General features: G+C 43.6%; 1 pseudogene; it reads right to left on the bottom strand.

Moving 5' to 3' along the window:
- Positions 1–5121: 5121 nt before the first annotated feature.
- Positions 5122–6257, bottom strand: LOC110311323 (heterogeneous nuclear ribonucleoprotein M pseudogene; annotated as a pseudogene).
- Between the last annotated feature and the right edge of the window lie 366 nt (positions 6258–6623).

Here is a 6623-nt window from a genome sequence, read left to right as displayed (position 1 = left end):
TTTTCTGTTTGTTTTTGTAATTTATTTATTTTATTTTCTATGCATTGGTGTTTTACCTGCATGTGTGTCCTTGTGAGGGTGTTGTATCCCCAGAAACGAGTTACAGATAGTTGTGAGCTGCCATGTGGCTGTGGAGAATTGAACTTGGGTCCTCTTGAAGAGCAACCCGTGTTCTTACTTACTGAGCCATCTCTTCAGCCCCTTACCACAAATTCTAAGAGTTCTCTTAGATAGTTTTCTGCCTAGGTTGCTACTTTTTTGGGGGGAAGGGGGGGCGGAGATGGTGCAGAGTGCAGGTAGGGTCTTCACCAAAGCCTTCCAAGTCCCTGTTTCTCAACTGTGAGTCTGCAGTCATGGATGCCACCCCAAAAGTAACTTCCTTGCCCCTTACAGTTAAAAGGAGCATGGATCATGGACTTCTGCATAGTTTCTGGTGACATTACACATCATGGACCTCAGCATGGTTGTGGGTTAAAATGGTGTCCTGCGTCCGGCCCGCCACAGGGCTAGGGCTGCTCATGGAGGCGGAAGTTGGACTGTGTATATTTTATGTTGCTGCCACCAGGCTATCAGCCAGGGTATCAGGCTGTGAGAAATCACAGGACCCTGTTCCAAGGATGGGGAAGAGCAGCCTGAGGACCCCACATACCTGTCGGAGTTGGCTTGGATTCTTGGGTACCACAGATACCTCTGGGTGCCCTGGAAGTGCTGAGAACATATTGGAGGCCTGCAGGGCTGGCTCTGACTCAGAGCCAAAGGGAAAAGAGCAAAAGGAGGAGGGCTCCGGCTGGTTCTCTCGAGGATGAGTGTCTCTGGCTTGCTCAGTGGGCGGCTTGGCTTGGTGAAAGCCATGGCTGAGAATGCAGAGAGGCCTCTCGTGTGAGATTACGCTGAGGCTCTTTAGAGGATGACCTGCTCGATTGCTCCAGCACTGTGGATCTGGATGAGAAGAGGCAGTCCATGGTTTTAAGGCATTTACTATCATGGCGGAGAGTTGTGGTGAGTGAAACCGTACTCCCTTTTCTCAGGGCAGGCCTGAGGTTAGGGAAGAGGAGCAAAGAGGGTAGTAGAGGCAGAGAAAGGCAGAGACGGAGAAGTGTAGAGGCTAGCCATGGCCACATGGAGAGAGGGGGGAAGGGAATGCTGAAAGAGGGGGAGCAAGAGAAAGAGAGAAGCTAGAGTAAGAGAGTAAGAGTAAGAGAGGGAGGAGGGGGCTAACAGCCCCTTTTATAGTGGGCCAGGCCTACCTGGCTATTGCCAGGAAACTGTGAGGAAGATCATACCTGGCTGTTGCCAGGTAACTGTGGGGATGGAGTACAGACAGAACACTAGGGGCCTGGGGCGTTGCCCTATGTGACTGATGGCCACAGAATTATGGAGCTGAGGTCTTGTGTCAGGAGCCTGATGTCTGTGGCATGGCAAACGGCCTTCTGTCCCTTGCAGGAACACCTATTGGGTGTCCGGGATTTAAGCCTAGCTCAACCAGAAAACAGGCTGCCTTTCATGGTCCCACACATGGTCACCATTGGCCTCATAAAGCAGGGTCACCAGCCTGGCCCTGTGCCACAGCACAGTCCACAGATACCATTATAGCCCTTGGTGGCAGCACAAGCTACGGACATCAACATGCCCCTCCTTGTGCCTGCCTCGTCTTGCAGCAGTATAGCCTATGAACATCAACATGGATTCAGGAAGCATCATAAAGCACAAACATGCACATGGTCCTTGGTGGTAACACACAGCCTTCTCTCACACCTGGTCTTCACTCTCGAGTCTCTAGTTCACCTTTCCCCACTGCACAGCGACCTTTTCATCCCTCCATCTTTCCCACCTCTCCATAACGTATTTAGTTGTTGTAATGGCATTGGATACTGAAGTGTGCCACACACATTTCTGCCCAAACAGCTTTACATGCAAATATTCATTGCAATGAGACATTTGTCTGGTTCCGGATTTCTCGTTTCTGACACACCATAAATACTGGACTTATCGTGGATATCCTGCTGTTGCCCAGAGTCTGGATGATCTTGCACCTAGGCGGGATGTCTGCGTGCAGGTTCGGTGCAAGTTCCAGCCTGCTTCCCACCTTCCCACCCTCAATGTTGGCCTCTCTCAGGCAAGCTGGCTTATAGCCTGCAGGCAGCACTACTGCCTCCCCAACTCCATCTACCAGTGGTGCAAGCAGTTCAGGCTGCAGTTGCTGTAGCTTCAAGCTGGAAGCTTCAAACCAGCAGACCTAGGACTGGTTTTATTTAGTGACATCTGTTTCTGCAGGACTGGCTCCTCTCCCTGCTCCAGTAGCTTGTAGATGGAGTGGATATTGGACTGAACAGATAGATTCAATGGATCTGGGCCCAAATGGCAGCAGAATTGGTCATGCTGTACAAGGAATTTTTCTGCTTTGGGGGGCTTCCACAGACCGTCTGAAATATTTTTTTTAAAAGGCATGAAAAAGCAAAAAAAAAAAAAAAAAAAAGGAAAGCCAAAGCAAAATAAGGACCAAGGGGCAAGGCCACTTTCAGTGACTTCCTCCATTAAGACCCTACCTCCTGAACCTTCTATAATCGTCCCAAACAGTGCCAACAACTGGAGACCCAGTTTTCAAATAAACCAGCCTGTAGGGAACATTTCTCATTGAACTCACCACAGAAGTTCAGTTTGTCAGGTCAGGAACAAACATGGCTACCCTTGCTTTTTTTTTTAAAATCTATTTTCCTCTCAAAATCATCTTTTTATTATAATACAAATAAGGAAACCTTAAAGCCAAAGTATAAAGATTACAACATGGACCATTGTGTAAAAAGACTTTCTTCTTATTACACAAAATATGACCCATCAATAATAATAATAAAAAAACAACAACCATTTTTTTCTTTTCCAATAAAACTAATGGCATGGCTTAACAGTAAATAAGCCTAACTAAGTTCACCTATCACCTTACTCAGAAACTTATGGTATCTTCTTTAACAAAATATTTATTCCATAAAGCAGCAGTTATTTATAGCAATTCTGTTATCAATATCAATGGGGAAATGGTTTAAAAATGGCACAAAAGCTATTCTACTGTAGTATAACATATCCCAGAAAGAATATGAATATAAGTTTGTGATGTTATGTATACACACTCCAAGGAGTCTGCCATTATCCTAAATACTCTTATTGCTGGATCTTAGAGTCACGTGGAGATCACTACTCTATGTGTGATTTTTAAAAAAAATGTGTGATTTGGTAGTTCTCTTTTGTGGCTTTCAATATTACTTCTTTGTCCTATATACTTAGTATTTTAACTATAATGTGATGTGGGGAGGTTTTCTAAAGGCTACTTGTGTTTGGATGGCCATCTCCTTTTAGTTCTCTTATGTGGCTTTCAATATTACTTCTTTGTCCTATATACTTAGTATTTTAACTATAATGTAATGTGGGGAGGTTTTCTAAAGGCTACTTGTGTTTGGATGGCCATCTCCTTTTAGATTTGGAAGATTTTTCTGCGATGACTTTCTAGAATATACTTCATATACTTTTAGCTTGTACTTCTTCTATGCCCATAATACCTAAATTTGATCTTTAAATGATGTTAAATAAATCTTGTTTGCTCAGCTTCTAATGTCCTATTATTAATAACCTTTTCCTGTCTGTATGTCTTAACTCATCTACTTTGTCCCCAAGCCCTTATATTCTGTCTTCCATCTGATCAATTCCATTCACAAACTCTACACTGAGTGCTTTTTTTTTTCTTGAACATTTTATTTCCAAATTTACAATTTGAATTTTTTCACATACACAGACGAAAAGAGAGCAAAGATGAGATACCCCAACAAGAGCAACATGAGAGAAAAGGTACAGCTCATCCTAGCACGAGCTCTGCAGTGGAGTGGGAAGAATGCATGCCAGTGTTCAGCTCACATCCTATATTTCGTGTCTCAGGGTCCTGTGCCTATTATTAAGGTGGATATTCATGAAAACATGGGCTTCCCTAGCTTTTCCTAGCCTCCCCTACAGACTTTCCCACTAGTCCATCTCCATTTCTTTGTGACTCTCTGCTGACCCACAGAACTACTCTCTATCAGGAATCCCAGAGTCCCCACATTTGGCTGTGACCCAAATATGCTAAATGTGCCTGTCTTACTCTCCATTCTTTATCCTCCACAGTACTCTTCAGGGTACTGTTTCCCACACACCTAAGCCCCTCCTCTCAGTCTACCTCCATCCCCTTTGAACTCAGACCTGTGGTGTGGGCAGAGTCCACCCCCCCCCCCAGTACTTCCTTGCTGTCCTATTCAGTCAACCCTTGTAGCATATTACCATTTATTTGGGTTTCTTTTTAACAACCCAAGGAACTTGCTCCAAAATTGACCACATACTAGCAAGCCTTACCAGAGATAGGAAAATTAAATAATAACCCCAAATAACCTATGTGACCACCATAGATTAAAGCTGGATATCAAGAACAATAGAAATGGCAGACAGCATACAAACTTATGAAAGGTAACCAGCTCATTAATGAATAAAAATTGGGTCAAGTTAGAAATGAAGAAAGAAACCAAAAACCTTTAGAACTGAATTAAAATAAAAATATAACATACTTAAACAATTATGGCAGTTTTAAGAGGCAAATTCATAGCACAAAGTCCCTACATAAAAAATCAAAACAAAACAAAGCTCAAAAGAGGTCATATTAAAAACTCTTAATGATACACTTGAAAATGTATCACACTTGACATGACCAATGTGATGCCATTTTGTTTTTCCTGGACTTTGTATTTTTTTAGACAGTTCTCAGTCTTCTACCACCTCCCACAATGGTCACTGCTTAATTGGAAACACATTTGAGATTTTATTATTTTTCTTTTTCCTCAGGAACTGGTATTTATTATCAAAGTCATATTAGATATTAATAAGATAACGGACGCGCGCGCGTATACACACACACACACACACACACACACACACACAAATGGTGCACATTGCAACTCTATAAAACCAAATGGAACCTCAGTTACTAAAGAAGTAATTCCATTTTAGCCAAAAGCCTCCGAGTTTTAAAAATGTCTTTGTACATCCACCCAACAAATTAAAATGATTAACAAGAAGTCCGGTATTGATGTCTATAAAAGACATTGCTTAAGCATGTCTATCGGTTCAAACATCAATCTCTTGGTCTCTCAGTTTTGTGACATTCATCATCTGGCAGACTCTTTCAGCCACCTCTGGAGACTCAACGACTCTGCAACTGCTTGGAATTTACATTCTTCAGCTTGATGTAGGCATACAGCACATGGACACATTTATTGAATTTGTCCTTTTGTATCCTCCATATAAAACCAAAGGGAGATTTCTCACAAATATCTGATAGGCTTTCCTGGCTGCCCTGGGTACATGGCCACCAGCTCTCCCAAAGGAACCCAGAAAGCTTCTTCTAAAGATGCTCTGCTTCATCTCAATGGTTCAGTCAAAGTTAGCATGAACTTGTCACTCAAGGCTAGTCTCATTTGCTCAATGCCAGTGCCCAATGCTGAGCCCATGGCAGGGCCCATGTGCTTCAGGCTATTGGCAACCATCGCTCCAGGCTCATGTGCTCAAGATGATTGGCTTGTAAGTCCTCAAGATCTATGTGCTTTAGGTTGGTGGCACCCATGTGCTCCAGGCAAGCAAGCATAGCATCCATCACAGGAGCAATACACTCCAAGCCAGCCCCATGTCTGTGGGTATCATGTGCAGATCCATGCTGTAAATGGCAGAGTCAATGTGCTCTATACTAGAGCCCATGCTCTCAATGGTTTGCTCCACAGAGTCAATAGGTCCAGCCATGCATTCCAGGCCAAAGCCTATGCACACACCCATGTGCTAGATGTCAGACCCAATGAGCTCCATGATCTGGCCCATGTGCTCAATATTGGAGGTCATGTGGTCCAGGTCCAGTGGGACTATGTGGTTAATGCCAAAGCCCATGCCATCAATGAGTCCATGCAGATCATGACCAAGTCCATATGTTCAGAGCCTACTCAGTCCATATCCTAAGCCTGCATTCATGTGCTCCATACCAGTTTAGCCAAAGCAACAATGCCAGGGCCTATCTTTTCTATCTCAGGGACATTGCCTTCTCCCTGCTTTGCAATGATCTCTCCTCTCATCAGTATGTTACTTAGGATTTTGTTTTTCTGGTCCATGTTCATGCTAGATCTAAATTGCTCTATGTATCCTATTTTATTTATTCCAATCCTATGCCTTGCACTTCCTGCAGGATTCAGGTTTCTCATACCTGTCAAAAGCCATCTTTGACATCCAGGGTAACCCGAAGTTGGGCATCAAGTCAATGATTAATCACTCAGCAGACATTTCTCAGAGGAAACAAAGCTTGATTCTCTAGGGCCAGCAAAGTACTTCCTGGAACCAACAAGAAAAATTCTGTGGCTAGTGAGAAAAAAGTGGGAAAGAATCATATATACAGTTGCTGCCTATTCCCTGGAACTACCTGATGTCCAACCCTAATTGTTCTTGGGGATTGGAGGTGAGGTGGCATGGAATCAACAGCACAGAATCTGGGAGCAGGTGAGACAGGCAGCAAGTTCTTCTGAACACTGCTGCAAGCTCCTATAATACCTTCCACCTACACCCCATTGATC

The sequence above is a fragment of the Mus caroli genome, unplaced genomic scaffold (genome assembly GCF_978045245.1).
Source record: "Mus caroli unplaced genomic scaffold, Mus_caroli_1 scaffold_17, whole genome shotgun sequence".
Taxonomy (NCBI): Eukaryota; Metazoa; Chordata; class Mammalia; order Rodentia; family Muridae; genus Mus; species Mus caroli.
Note: the sequence above shows the minus strand (reverse complement) of the source record. Positions and strands in the feature narration are given on the sequence as shown.